This window comes from Xyrauchen texanus, chromosome 1 (assembly GCF_025860055.1).
Source record: "Xyrauchen texanus isolate HMW12.3.18 chromosome 1, RBS_HiC_50CHRs, whole genome shotgun sequence".
In the NCBI taxonomy this organism is placed as follows: domain Eukaryota; kingdom Metazoa; phylum Chordata; class Actinopteri; order Cypriniformes; family Catostomidae; genus Xyrauchen; species Xyrauchen texanus.
Window position 1 is genome coordinate 1,802,133 of NC_068276.1, and position 16,061 is coordinate 1,818,193.

Genomic DNA, 16,061 nt, shown 5'->3' on the forward strand with positions numbered 1-16,061 from the left:
ATACCTCCCGCTATCATCACCCCTGGAAAATCATCTTCTTATCACAGCTGCTAATGGTTCCAGGGCAAGACAGAACAATAATGGGGAAAGAGTGCAACCCTGCTGGGTGCTCCTGTCCAGAGTAAACTCATCTGAAATTAATACATTTGTTTGTGGTGCTGGTACAGTGTGTCTATAAAGTAACTTAATCGATCCAATAAAAATCTTCCTAACACATATATTTTCAAAATCTTAAAAAGATTATCCCATTCTAATATATCAAATGCCTTTTCAGTGTCAAGTGAGATGGCAGCGACCATAGTCTGCTCATTTGCAACTGACCACATGATATTAATTAGACACCTGCTGTTATCAGAAGAGCTGCTGCCCTGAATAAAACCCACCTGATCAATATGTATAAGAGATGTCATAACTTAATCGGTTTGCCAATATTTTTGATAAAACTTTAATGTCTAGCTGGATCGGGAAATTAGATGGTAACTCTTACACTTGCTCTGATCTTTGTCCTTTTAAGAATCAGACTGATCCAGGGTTGTGTCATGATTGCCAAACACTTTCCATTCTTTAATGATTCCATATAAACTTCTAACAAAAGTGGAGCCACTTCTGTAGCATAAGATATAAAAACTCAGCAGCAAAGCCATCTGGCCCCGCAGCCTTGCCCGTGAGACAAGACCTTGATTTACCTTGCAAAGCTCCTCCAAGCTTATCTCAGAATCAAAATAATTTTTTGCTCAGTCGCCAGTTTAGGGAGTTCTAAAGGTGAAAGTTTCTAATATATTCATCAGTGGACAAAGTTGTGGAACTATAAAGATGGTTATATACAATAAAGAGATAAATATTTCACCAAGTCAAGTAAATTTTATTTGTACAGTGCCTTTCACAACACACATCGCTTCAAAGCAGCTTTACAGAATATCAGCATTAACAGACGATAAAACTGTAATGTCTATAATGTTGATGAATCATCATTGTGTAATTAGATCAAATATGATTGTTAATCGTGTTTAAAAATAAGTAATTCAATAATAATTGTATTAATAACCCCAGTGAGCAGCTGAAAGTTTACTGTGGTAAGGAACACAAAACTCCATAAGATGTTGATTAATGGAGAAAAATAACCTTGGGAGAAACCAGACTCACTGTGGGGGCCAGTTCCTCTGGCTAACATCATGAATATAATGTTAAATATTACTTATGTATAGTTAAAGTCATGGTTTAAAATGATTAAACTAAGTAAGGGTTAAGGGTCAGTGTTTAAACACTGATTGTGTTTGAACTGTAAGATTAATGACCAATGTCTTTGAAGTCCATCCTGGATTCATTGAAAAGACGCATCTCCACTTTTAATTTCTCAGGTCCGGTGATGGAGAAATGCAGGAGATAGTCAACGTTAAAAAAAACGAGGAGAAGGGAAGCTGGTCACCTTTTCTGTTTCAAAATAAATTCACTGTTGTCTTAAATTGAAAAATGAATGAACTGGTTATTCTAATTATACTTTACTGGAACATAGCTAAGTTAATCTTTCTCTACTGTGGCCAAATGGTGAGGTTAGAAAAACGTGGTCTTTTTGTTCTTTGTCCAAAAAGGAGGGAAAACTCCTTCAGAATGTGCACATATACAGGTGTCTCTTTAAATGCCAGCTGGAGCTCAACACAGAGAGAGTTAGCTGCATCTGTCCACAGGTTTTATTGAAAAGATGACGTCATTGCCCGCTTCAACCAATGGCGTTTGAGACTGGGTCCATGAGCAGGACTTCACATCCAGCTGTGAAACTGTGAAGGACTCTGGAAACTGAGTTCAATATGTCTCCTTTGATTATAGAACAAAGGGCCATGCAGTTTTACCGCCATGTTGATTGGGTCAAGGCCCTACAGTGTAGTTTGATAAAATACGATTGTGAATTGTGTTTAAAAATAAGTCATTAAATAATAATGGCATTTATAACCCCAGTGAGTAAGCCGAAGGCGACTGTGGCAAGGAACACAAAACTCCATAAGATGTTGGTTAATGGGAGAAAATAACCTTGGGAGAAACCAGAATCACTGTGGGGCCAGTTCCCCACTGGCTAACATCATGAATATAATGCCAATATTACTGATGTATAGTGCAAGTCATGGTTTAATTTATTAAACTAATTAAGTGTTAAGGGACCATGTTTAAACAAATATTTTGTATGAACTGTAAGATTAATGACTAATGTCTTTGAAGTCCATCCTGTATTAACTGCAGAAGTTCACATAGATGCTATTGTCCCGGTTAATTGGCTGATGAAGGCTTTTGTTGACAATTGCTAGTCTATGTATTCCATTTCAAGAGTGTAGTCCATCAATTGGCTGAGGTGATGCAGGCAGAGATCAGTGAGGTGCATCTCAGTTCAACCTGGCCGGTAATTTCGGTGAGGTCTACCCTAATTCCAAGATTCAGACAATGGCATATGAAGTATCCCATGTCTTATGGTTGGAGTTGGCACGGGTTCATTCTTTGAAGTCCATAGTATAGACTGAAGTGATGTTTGTCTGGCACCGGCTGCTATTAGACATCATCACACAGTGACATGTAGCAGTGGAGTTTTATTTTATTTTCAAAGGACAGATTGGTATCAAATATAACACCTAAGTTATTCGCTGTTGAAGATGATGTACATCCATCGAGAGTCAAATTATATTTTAGCAGCTTATTTTTAGATGTTTTTGGTCCAATAATTAGTACCTTTGTTTTGTCGGAATTGAGTAGAAGGAAATATCTGGCCATCCAATCTTTTATTTCATTGATACACTCTGCTAATTAGGAGAATTGTGAAATCTCATCAGGTTTTGAAGAAATATAAAGTTGGGTATCATCTCTCCCAGTGGAAGTATATACAAGGAGAAAAGCAGAGGCCCAAAAACTGATCCCTGTGGCACTCCATACTTTTTGTTTGGTTTAACAATTCCTCATTTACATAGATAAAGTGGTAGTGGTCTGCTAAATAGGACCTAAACCATGCTAATGCAACTCCACAAACGCCAAAATAATTCTCTAGCCTATTCAAGAGAATGCAATGACCTATCGTAGTCGAATGCAGCGTTAAGATCTAAAAGCACTAGAAGTAAAATGCAGCCGCGATCAGATGATAAGAGCAAGTCATTTGTTACTCTGATAAGTGCAGTCTATGTACTGTGATGAGGCCTAAATCCTGACTGAAATTGTTCATATATACTATTTCTCTGTAGAAATTAACATATTTGGGAGGATACTACCTTTTCTAGTATTGGGAGATACTAGAAATCGGTCTATAATTAGCCAGTTCTCCAGGATCAAGTTGTGGTTTCTTAATAAGCGGTTTGATAACTGCCATTTTAAAGTTTTTTGGGACATGTCCTAAGGATAGCGAGGAGTTAATAATATTAAGAAGAGGTTCTGAAATTACAAGAAATACCTCTTTTAAGAGCTTAGTTGGTATTGGATCTAACAAACATGTTGTGGCTTTTGATGTTTCGATACGCTTTTGTTAGCTGTTCATGACCTATGACAGCGAAGGATTGTCCATGTGAGGAAAATTATGAGACTCTGTTCTGAGGTGCTATGAAAGATGATTGCACAATTCATAATTTTATTTCTGATTATTTCAATTTTATCAGTAAAAATCATTAAAAAAAATTGTCATTACTCTTGTGTGGGTAGAAGAGACACTGGCATAACCATTAAAAGGACCAACTCTCCCCACAAAGCCGTGTAGGACCACCTCAACGCTTGTGGGGAAAGCTTATCAAGCAGTAGATCAGGCTGGTGCCGCCCTACACACCATGGCAGTGTTACAGGCGTACCAGGCTCATCTATTGAAGGACCTGAGTGTGGGAAGTACTATCAACGAGGAAGCATTCCCAGAGCTTCGTCAAGCCACAGATTTACAGTGCATCCGGAAAGTATTCACAGGCTTCACTTTTTCCACATTTTGTTATTTTATAGCCTTATTGCTAAGTGGATTAAATTAATTATTTTCCTTAAAATTCTACAAACAATACCCCATAATGACAATGTGAAAGAAGTTTGTTTGAAATCTTTGCAAATTTATTAAAAATAAAAAATGAAAAATATCACATGTACATAAGTATTCACAGCCTTTGCCATGAGAGTCAAGTCAAGTCAAGTCAAGTGGTTTTTATTGTCGCTTCAACCATATACAGTTAGTACAGTACACAGCAAAACGAGACAACGCTCCTCCAGGACCATGGTGCTACATAAAAACAACAAAGGACCAACATAGGACCACATGAGACTACACAACTAAATAAAATACCTATATAAACTACCTATATATACCTATATAAAGTGCATGTGCAAACATGTGCAAAAAGTACAGGACAGTACAACAAATTACTGACAATGAACAGGACAATAGACAGTGCAGCTCGACCAGTACTCAGTAGTGCAAAAGATGACAGTTTCTAAAATGTAAACATAACATACTATGAGATAATGTTCTATGCACATAGCAGTTATTGAGGTAGCAGACAGTTATAAAGTGACAGTAATTAAAGTGCAACTCAGGACACGTGTGTGTCAAACCAGTCTCTGAGTATTGAGGAGTCTGATGGCTTGGGGGAAGAAGTTGTTACACAGTCTGGCCGTGAGGGCCCGAATGCTTCGGTACCTCTTGCCAGACGGGAGGAGGGTAAAGAGTTTGTGTGAGGGGTGTGTGGGGTCGTCCACAATGCTGGTTGCTTTATGGATACAGTGTTTTTTGTAAATGTCTTTGATGGAGGGAAGAGAGACCTCAATGATCTTCTCAGCTGTCCTCACTATCCTCTGCAGGGCTTTATGGACCGAAACGGTGCAAGTCCCAAACCAGGCAGTGATGCAGCTGCTCAGGATGCTCTCAATAGTCCCTCTATAGAATGTAGTGAGGATGGGGGTGGGAGATGTGCTTTCCTCAGCCTTCGAAGAAAGTAGAGACTCTGCTGGGCTTTCTTGGTGATAGAGCTGGTGTTGAGGGACCACGTGACTCTACCCTCCCTGGCAACCAGGCCAATTTGATTGCTTAGGAGACCTGGCTCAAAAGGGTGGTAGTCAGCATAAATACTGGCTGAGCTACCCAGGCCCTACACTTTTGGTTGATTTAAAAAAATGTAAACCTATATAGTGATTGTTACAATGTTTACATTAAAGGAGGAAGGTGGTGATGGCGATTACAACTCAATCGGTATGTTTATTTTAAACTCAGAAATCACGCTTTTCAGCGGTAACACTCAAAACACGCTTTTCAGCAGACACAGTTCTGTACAGTCTCTTTGGCTTGTGTCTCGTAGCTCTCGCTCAGCCTCACTGGCATCCAACTTGCTCTTAAAGCCCATCTCCACTCTCACTGCAATGACAAACAGCTGTTAGAGACAATCATTGCCATGTGATGATCCTTGCATTTACATTTATGCATTTGGTAGACGCTCTTGTTACAGGGACAATCCCTCCGGATCAACCCGGAGTTAAGTGCCTTGATCAAGGACACAATGGTGGTTGCTGTGGGGATTGAACTGACAACCTTCTGCTTAACAGTTTAGTGCTTTAGCCCACTACGCCACCACCACTCTCCCCATTCTCATCTTGAGCTCCTCCATCACTGGTTCAACCACTGCCAAATCCAATGTCAGCAAACTGACACAACATCAAATTGACCTAACTGAAAGGGAACGTTATGGTTATGACTGTAACCCTGGTTCCCTGAAAGGAGGGAACGAGATGTTCTGTCAGATTGCTGACACTTTGGTGGATAGATAACATCAGGCCATTCTACTGATTTATCAATTTAAAGAGCTGAGAGATTGCTCTATCCCCTTCAGTCTGATATTCTGATAATTTCAGCACTGTGCTCCACTGTATATCATGAATGTCATTGCATGTAATCTCTCCTGTGGATATTCCTCACAGCATCAAAAAACTGATGCAGCATCTCATTCAATCTTTTCAGGGAACCAAGGTAACAGTTGTCATGTAAATTTGTTTTGGCTCATATCAGTGTGGATTGCTTGTGAACCAGTCACAAAATGATTCAAACTTTGCAAGGAACTGTTAATGAAGGATAGGGCAGTTGAAAAACTTGACTGCAAACCGTAAGTAACCAGTTTCGTTCACAAAGTTTCATATATCATGGCTGATTGATATTTAAAGTCTATGGTTCTGCTGTGATAGAGTGTTTTGAATGTGTGTTATATGTAAACCCTGAAATTAGTTTTTTACAATTTTGTTGAGCTGTTCATTGTCTTCCAATTGAGTTTAAAAAATACAGTATATGGCTGTTTATGAGGTGCTGCACAATGTTAGCTAATCATAACAGTGGGCTAGAGAGCTGAAAATCTAATGTTTCAGACAGAGGACCAGAGACAGGTTGAAAAATGTTCATATATTACAAAATTGTGACTGTTTGTGTGAAACTAAAAGGGACCTCAGGGAAGATAAAATTAAAATAATAAAAAGTAGTAAAGAGTATGTCATGACCCCTTAAACAAGATTTTGTTGTGTATTGATACTGCCTCTAAAAAGTCTGTGTAAATGTAGATGTGGTATATGTTCACCACCAACCCCCCACACACCACTACACTTTGCATATAACTGTACATTTAAACTGATTTGATCTGTGTCCATTCTCTTCAGTTACGGTGTGTTGTTGTGGTCCATCATCACTGGAAAGGAGCCATATGTTGGTAAGCACACTTGAGCTACACACACACCGGTCTACACTACTGTTTTTATTCTAATCTCTCTCTCTCTCTGTGTGTTATAGATGCTCTCTCGAGTATAGTGATCTTTCGTATCCCTCAGGGTGACAGGCCTGATCTGAAATTAATCAATTGCAGCGAGGCAGAAGGGCTGGATGATATAGTTCAACTCATGAAGGCATGCTGGACTCATAACCCCAAACAGAGACCATCATTCAGAGGTCATTCTAGAGTCTGTTAAATGAATAGTTATGTCACCTAGGGGTAGTATGCAACAAAAGTAAAGGGAATGACTCCCGCTCAGCCATCAGACCAAATATTAGCAAAAAGCTAATAAATTCAACACAAAGCATAAATTCAACAATAATTTATTATTGTGAACAGATTTTGAACAGAAAGTAGCAGGGAAAAGGACTTCAGGGTAACCCCCTGGCTTAAAATAACAAACAAAATAATCTAATAAATAAAGAGAAATAAATAACCTGGAAAAATTAAAAATACAGAACATCTTACTCACAAAAACATAAGTAAACTAAATCCAACTTAACAGTCAGGTCACCCCTACAAACCTCACTGCTTTAAAGACAGAACACTTGTCGTGGTTTCAAGCATTAAATTACAAGCTGCTTATAAATTACTGCTCTCAGAACTAACATAGCAGAGAAGAACATTCTGGGTTTGGTCTGGTGGATGGTGGAGAGTTGGGAACAGCACGACCAGCCCAGAGTCGTGACAGCTGGCATCTGAGAGACAATGCAGGGATTTTATAAAGAGCGCCTTCAGGAACCACCAATCGCTGTCTCAAACTGGAGCTAATTTGAAACCTGAAAAAATAATATAGGACAGAACAATGGAATCGACGTGTGGATTTCCTTCGTTCTGGCACAAAATTAGAAATTTGTATTATAAGAATGATATTCTGATGCTCGGTGATTATATAAGAGTTGTAAGCAAACCAAATGACATTTAGATCTTCAACTAAGATCTCATACCTTCTGGAAAACTTGGCTAAACAAGTTTATCTGGGATGCATAAAAGATTTCATTTAAAGACTCATGAGGAGACGCATGCATAGAAAATATGTGGAACAAAATCATGACCATTATTATGAGTTAAACGTAATACCGGGTTGATGTGTTTGTGACAAGTGCAGTTTCACACAGAGACGGAGACCTAGAGAGGCTCATGTGATGTAAAATACAGTTTCATATTAATGATATTAAATAGAAATATTTATATCCTTTCATCATGCACCAGTGTATGATGCATTGCTGAATGAGTCTGTCAAACTGAATTTAAGTGTGTTGATCATCATTAGTGCTGTCTTTGAAAACCCCTGTTCTAAGATATTAATGCTGTTCAAATATTTGGAATGGTTGCACTTCTAAACTGTCTCATAATGTGTGCTTTCTATGTACAGGATGTTCATCTCTTTGTCCTGTGTTTGCTGTCCTTAGATTGTGTTCATGTGACGGAAAAGGTCTTCAATATTCACAAACATGGAGTAAATGATGCTGTTCATGATGTTCTCAGACGACTGGTATTAGATTATTGATTTCTAATTGCTAAATCTTTATATAAACATTGAGATCAAATGCCAATATGTAAGAAATAATTGATGTACTGTACACAGATATATATATATATATATATATATATATATATATAAATTATACATAAATATATATATATATATATATATATATATATATATATATATATATATATATATATTTATGTATAATTTATTTGGATCCTTTTTTTATACTTTTTTAAATATTAGATACTATTAAAATAAACTTAATAAGTAATAGTACATATCGATTTACAAAATTATTAAAAGTGTACTTTTTTATCCTTTAGGATACAGTTGAAAATTCAAACACACAACGCAAAGGTAAATAGAGCACCTATTTTTTTTTTTTTTTTGATGATGATGATTTATGAATTTGTGACATGATACTGTGTCATCTTGGGCTGTATGATTAAGAAATGTTTTCAGGTCAGGCTGGTACTGCTCTGCACGCTATGAAAGTGTTACAGGCATACCAGGCTGATCTGCTGAAGGACCTGAGTGCGGGTACCACGCTCAACGATGAAGCTTTCTCTGAGCTGCGTCGAGCCACGGATCTATCTCTCCGTGCCATTGGCCGGTCTATGTTTGCTTTAGTTAGCACAGGGAGACACCTATGGCTTAACCTTTTGGGCATCAGAGATAAGGACAAACTTTTCCTCCTTGATGCCCCCGGTTTTGCCTTCTGGCCTGTTTGGAGATGCTATGAATACAGTTATCTCCAGGGTCCAGGAGGCAAAAAGCCATGAGGAACCATTTGGGCAGTTTTTATCCTCGCCGCACTCATGGGGCGGGCCGTCGGACACCCAGACCCGCCCCGGTCCTGCTAGAAGGGAGGCTCAGAAACAAAGCGTGGCGAGTCGTGTTCCCCCTCGTAAAGACTGGGGACAGGCTCGTCAGCCCTCAGCAGCCCCCAAAGCAAGACCTCAAAGGAGTAATTTCTAAGAGGAAGAAACCCTGACGATCTTGCGCCCAGCCTTGTGGGGTTAGCCCCCTCGGGATGGGGCTCATGTATCATCCACTTCGGCCTCAACCTCCCGGTACCTCCACAAAACCTCTCAATTCCCGTCGCCTCTGGTGTTTCTGGAGTTAGAGGCTTCCAACGAAAAGTTGGGTGTACCATTGCTTCCTGCCTTAGTCCAGGATGCGGAACACCCGACCTCTCACACTCTTGTGAGCACACTACATAACCGTAGGGGTCCGGACAGCCACAGTGCGGTGGCTGGGTATTCTCGCTCCCAAAGCGATTTTCAGCACAGCATCATAAGTGTAGCTTTTTGAAAGGGAACGTCTCTGGTTACGTAAGTGTAACCCTTGTTCCCTGAAAAAGCGGAACGAGATGCTGCGCTTCATTGCTGCACTGGGATGCCCCAGGACTGCTATTCAGACAAAATACCTGACGACGTGCCTGTGACGCATCTATTTATAGCCCTGCTGCAGGTGCATCCAGTGATTACACCGGCAGCGGCTATAAATTCCGGTCAATGTTCATTGACGTGTTGCACACATATTCACAGCTGGTCACACCTAAAGCTGTTCCCAAAGCACTTTTCAGCGCAGCATCTCGTTACGCTTTTTTCAGGGAACAAGGGTTACATTTAAGTAACCCGAGACGTTTTCATGGTATTTGACATTTTCTTTGTTTTCAGAAGAACATCCTCAGATTTTGCCCTGTGTCACCGGTCCTCCACCTGTACAGGTATATAATGTTTTTTAATATGTATAACCTCAAATCACAGGACTTCAGATGAAAGTAATACTGCATAGTTAATTATTAATTTATATACTGCAATTTAAGTAATTATGTTAAAATAAAAATTTTATTAAATATTTTATATTTTATAATCATTATTTAATTAAATACATATCCAGTTCAGATATTAATTATGTACTCTTTTTGCATATTAGATACTATTAAAATAATATTAATAAATAATAGTACATAATTGAAGAAGTGTACTTTTTTTTTAATCCTTTAGGATACAGTTGATAATCCAAACACACAAGGCATAAACAAAGGTAAATAGAGCACATTTTCTTTGTTGATGATGATACGGTGTTATCTCAGGCCATATGATTTCAACTTTTAGCATTAATTTCCTCAATGTTTTGGACATTTTATCAACCCTGTTACACAATTGCATTAATCAATGACATGTTTGCAAGTTCTTTTTGAGTCCCCCGATTTGAGTTAATTTCATCATTTTGTTTTAATAGCATCATTTTATATATAATACACCAGGGCCCCACTCATTCAAACATAAAGTATGTGACCATAGCAATGCGAGAAACTTATTTAGCCTTGAATTGTTGTCTTTCTGACAGAAAGATGATGCAACTTCCTGTAAGTGATGTCACAAGGGTTTTATAGTGAGGTAACAGGGTTGACATGAACTTAAAGGACACAGACTGCTTTTTGTCCAACAACTAATGTTTTAATTTCATAATACACTTTTAATAATAAGATGACACTTAAGACACTTTAAATATGCAAGTGGTATAAAAACAAACACTGATTGTGAAAAATCAGAGTGAGGGATATACACTATTCTCTCTCTGCAAAAGTAATTTTAATTACGTAAAATAAAACTTATTTGTTTTTATATATATATATATATATATATATATATATATATATATATATATATATATATATATATATATATATATATAAACAAATAAGTGTTATTTACATAATCTTATATATCTATATATAAAACAGTTGTCATTGTATTTGAAAATGGAGAGTTTATTTGTTGTTTTATTAATGAATATTTTTTGAGGACACAAAAGCCACCAATTTTATAGAAAGTTTTAAACGCATAAAGACACAAGCCAAAATAAAAAAAACACATATTGCTTTATATATATCATCATATCCAAACCACATATTTGCTACTCACCTAGAGTGCAACTTCATGGAGCAGAAGTAAATAAGCTGAATTGAGATAAATATTCATAAGAATGATGCTGTGTGGCTAATCAAGGTTCAGTGTTTGTAGCTGCCTGGTTCAAGAAAGATTGGACTCTTTGACTGATGATTCCCACACTTTATTCACTTGTCCGTCATCAAAACACCATTGGACACCATATTCTTTGAGAATCAACGCAAAAGCTTGTTCTCCATTCAAACCAGGAGCTAAATCCTTTTAAACTCCTTGCAAACCGTAAGCCTTTGACACCGTGACCATATGTGTATGGGCCTCAATCATATTGAAATGTTTGAACCGTATGCACGTTATATCCGCTCACGTGAGTGAACTTCAAAATAAAAGACCTCCGTTACCACAACACAAATGAAACTCCAAAATTAAATACCATACAAAAAATTAACAAAACTAAATCATTCAAGAACTATATTATTTGCATATTTTTAAAGCAAACGACATAGTTCTTAACAGTGTTAGAGATCCAGTTCCAGTTTTATCCATATCCACGAGTCTTAAAGCTGAAGTGTTTAATTTCTAGAACACTGATCATGGTTTTTCTTTAACTCTAGAGATTCCTTATCAAACCTACTGGCTATATGACATAATCACCATGATGATTTCCCACATGTAATCACATAATCATGGTGATTATAACATAAGCAGTAGGTTGGACTCGCTTCAATTGTAAATATATACATTTCTATAGCTCTGCTTGATTTTAAATTGGAATCTGGATCACCCCTAAAAGGAGCCTTGACATTGACAAAAAAACGCTTGTTCAAGGACGGGCATTTATATAGCAGATGGACAGAGCACAGTGAATGATAAAGTTTACCCTCTCTAACTTCATTCTGATTCGAATGTATAAAGCAGGCTGTCTGCTGAAATAATGAAAAATAACAACAGATCTAACAACAAAGCTGAAATAAAAGCTTGCATTTTATCTGTCAATCAGACATGCTTGGAAGGTGCATTCAGTTACTATAGCAACAATAGTTTGCGGGCATGTTTTCTCATCATCATTGGCCTGTAGAAAGAAAAATAAATGCAAATGAAATTAAGATACATGCCCTCACATCAGACAGAATCAAATTATTAAGAATAATGAATAAATAAAATCAACTTGTTTTTCTGTTTTAAATATCCTAATGGTAGAGTTGTAAGAAAGAACACTACTCACAAATGCACTGTTTGAACCGAGAAGTTGTTTAGTTAAGCCCTATAATGATAGTGAATTATAGCAACATGGAGTGATATTTGCAACAAATAAATCCTTCCTTTTGTACTGAGATTTCAATCAGCAGTGAAGACAACAAGAGAAAGAGTACAAAGAGGGACGTGTTTTACTATTTAGTGAAGAAAAGTTAGTTTAGGAGTAGTTGAGAAAGTGCGTGAAAATATTTACAAATAGGTAGTGTATCCATGGAAGTATTGTTTGATTAATATATTTTATATTAATAAAATAATATATTGGTAACTTGTAAGGATGTGTGTACATTAACATTACACAATTAATTAACAAGAAAAATGAACGTCATGATTACTGTTGTAACATCCGTACCCCGAGGGAAGGAACGAGACATTGTGTTGAATGAAGTGACACAAGAGGTCTTCCTGGGATGCCAAACGTACCTCTGAACCTGAGAAAAGGCCAATCTCAAGTTGGCAGACAGAATTTGCATGCCCCGCCCCGGACATACGGGTATAAAGGGAAGCGGGGCAACGAGTGCCAGTCAGGATTTTGCACTGAGGAGCCGAAAATAAGGTACGGCCTTTTACAGTGGTATGTCTAGTGCTGTGGCAGGAGGGACACAACGTCTCGTTCCTTCCCTCAAGGAACGGAGGTTACAACAGTAACCATGACGTTCCCCTTCTGTCACTCACTCAATGTTGTGTCGAATGAAGTGACACAAGGGGTCCCATATAAAAACGCCACGCACTGACTGTGTTACGTGAACTGCTGAGACAGGTGCAAGCAGACTACTGCGTGCTAGAGACAACTGTGTCGGCTGCATGTAGCCCTTCCCAAGCCCCCAAAGAGGTGTCACATACAGACCTTAGGTTCCCCGCACCCCTGAGGGGGGGAACAGGCACTACGTGACTAGCATGGGAGCAAGCCCGGCAGCCACGCCTTTTCTCTCACTATGTCTCTCACATAGGATGTGAAGCATCTGGGGCTTTCTTAACGCTATGAATTTCGCCGACAGGGGGACCGTACCGCGGGAAATACATCACGGGGAGTTTTACTGAAAAGGGAACTAAGCTCGTGGAGCCGACCCCAGTACAGAGCACTTGTGACTCGTAATGGGTCTTGCTGAGAATTGCTCCGCTGAATTCGAAAATGGAACACCCGGTCGGTTGTGCGGCATTACCGAGTTCTACCAGCTCGGACCTGACAAAACACGGGATGAGACCAGCTCAACCCTGAGATTGTAAAATCTGGCAAAGGTATTGGGTGTTTTCCAGCCCGCTGCTCTGCAGATGTCTGCTAAGGAGGTGCCATGGGCCAGTACCCAGGAGGATGCCACACTTCTCGTAGAGTGTGCTCGAACCCGCAAGGTGGCGGGCATGGCCTGGGTGTGATAAGCTAAGGAAATAGCATCAACGACCCAGTGAGCTAACCTCTGTTTGGAGATGGCATTCCTTTCTGCCATCCGCCGAAGCAGACAAAGAGCTGCTCAGAACATCTAGAATGTGTGGTTCAAATAGATACACAAAGCACGTACCGGACACAGCAACGAGAAGGCTGGGTCTGCCTTCTCCCAGGGCAACTTACTTACAGGCTCACAACCTGGTCCCTGAAGGGGGTCATAGGAACCTTGGGCACGTAGCCCGGTCGCTGCCTCAGGATAACGTGAGTATGTGCCGGACCGAACTCCAGGCAGGAGTCGCTGACAGAGAATGCATGTAGTTCCCCAACCCTTTTGATGGAGGCTAATGCGATCAGGAGGGCCGTCTTCAGGGAGAGGGCCTTGAGCTCAACTGAATCAAGCGGCTCTAAGGGGTGTCTCTGATGGACCGAGAAGACCAAAGAGATACCAGGAGGGGAACAGGCTTGGCCGGGGAGGGTTCAGTCTCCAGGCGCCTTTCAGGAACCTGATAATCAAGTCATGCTTACCTAGGGACTTGCCATCTACTGCGTTGTGGTAGGCAAGTCCCTAGGCAGCTACATACACCTTCAAGGTGGAGGGGGACAGCCTCTCCTGCCGGAATGAAAGCGCTGACCGAACTGCGCACCTCTGCAGGTCTTCGGCTTGAGAAGAACACCAATTCGCGAACAAGCGGCATTTTATGGCGTAAAGGAAATTAATTCTTGCGCAGCCCCCGGGGCCAGCTGTGTGCCAGCGCATCTGTCCCGAGAGGAGCTCCTGTCAGGGAGTACCAGAGCGGCCAGGGATGTGAATGGCACGCAGCGAACTGAGTCATGGCTGACTCCAAAGGAGGAGATGGAGGGCGAGTTGTGACATGATGAGAGCGCACGCCGCCATGGTGATTTATTTACCTCCGTAGGGCAAGAGATACAGCCAACGATTCTAGGCAGTTGATGTGCCAATGCTGCCGGGGTCCTGTCCAGAGGCCAGCGGTAGCATGCCTGTTGCACACGGCGCCCCAACCCTGTCAAGAGGTGTCTGTGGTCACCACGACACGTCTGGACACCTGCTGCAAGGGAGCTCCAGTCTGCAGAAAGCAGAGGTCTTTCCAAGGGTTGAAAATCTGATGGCAAGAAGGGATGATTGTCACATGGTATGTGCCGTGGTGCCATGTCCATCTCGGGACTCGAGTCTGTAGCCAGTGCTGAAGCGGTCTCCTATGCATCAACCCGTGCAGTGCGGCTGCCATATGCCCCAGGAGCCTCTGGAATTGTTTTAGAGGAACCGCTGTGCCGGGCTCGAAGAGAGCGAGGCACCTGAGCACTGACTGAGCATGCTCGTTGGTGAGACGCACTGTCATGTCGAGAAAAGAGATGCTCTGAACCGGGATGAGCTAGCTCTTTTCCCAGTTGACCTGAAGCCCTAGACGGCTGAGGTGCCTGAGCACCTGGTCCCTGTGAGCGCACTGTGAGCCAGGATGAGTCAGTCGCCGAGGTAGTTTAGTATGCGGATACCCACTTCCCTTAGCGGGGCTCTATCTTCGTGTAGATGCGAGGTGACAGGGACAGGCGGAACGAGGTGGGCGAAATGAATCATGTAGCCGAGTTGGATGGTCCTTGCCAGCCAGCGAGACGGATTGGGATGTAAAAGCCACGCATCCAAACTCTGTGCAAGGGGCACTAACGGGATGATCACTTTTGACACAGCGGGTGGGGCTTCGCAGAGGGGGGGCAGGCAGGTAATAGCGCGTCGGGATGCAGAAGAGCGTCCCGAGGCTTGGGTGCTGAGAAAAGACTCAAAGCACTTACCTTTCTCCGCGCAACCAACAGGGGGTGGGTTAGAGACTGAGGAAGAGGTCCTAGAGAGCGTCTTTGGAACTTCGTCAGCGCTGGCCTGCCGGGCTTGGCAGTCGTGGGGCCGGACGCAGGGAACTACATCCGGGGAGCCAGGACTGGAGAGTTTTGGGGCCAGGGTGCCGTGAGAATGTGGGTGCCACATTTTTTTGAGAATGTGGGTGCCGAAGGCGGTGCGGCAAATGAAACGAGGATTCCCCTCCCAGCCCTCCACCGGGGGACGGAGTGGTCTTGGTACCAGCTCCGGAGCAATCGTCTGACTGCCTGGGTCGCCCATCTCAGGAACCACCTCAATCCCGTGGGAAGAAGGAACGACGCGGGGGCGGCTGAAGTGGCTTTCTCTCGTGAGAAAAGAAAAATGCGACCGCAATGTTGCCATGGCTATTTTCTCGCACTGAAAACATGAACCATTCATAAAA

The 16,061-nt window shown here is 41.1% G+C and overlaps 1 protein-coding gene and 1 pseudogene across 2 annotated transcripts in view; both read left to right on the top strand.

Moving 5' to 3' along the window:
* The window catches only part of LOC127648112 (NACHT, LRR and PYD domains-containing protein 1 homolog), a 93,837-nt gene that overhangs the window by 75,936 nt on the left and 1,840 nt on the right, over positions 1 to 16,061 (top strand). The window lies entirely within an intron of this gene.
* Positions 1 to 16,061, top strand: part of LOC127647906 (receptor-interacting serine/threonine-protein kinase 3-like) — a 35,419-nt pseudogene that overhangs the window by 8,652 nt on the left and 10,706 nt on the right.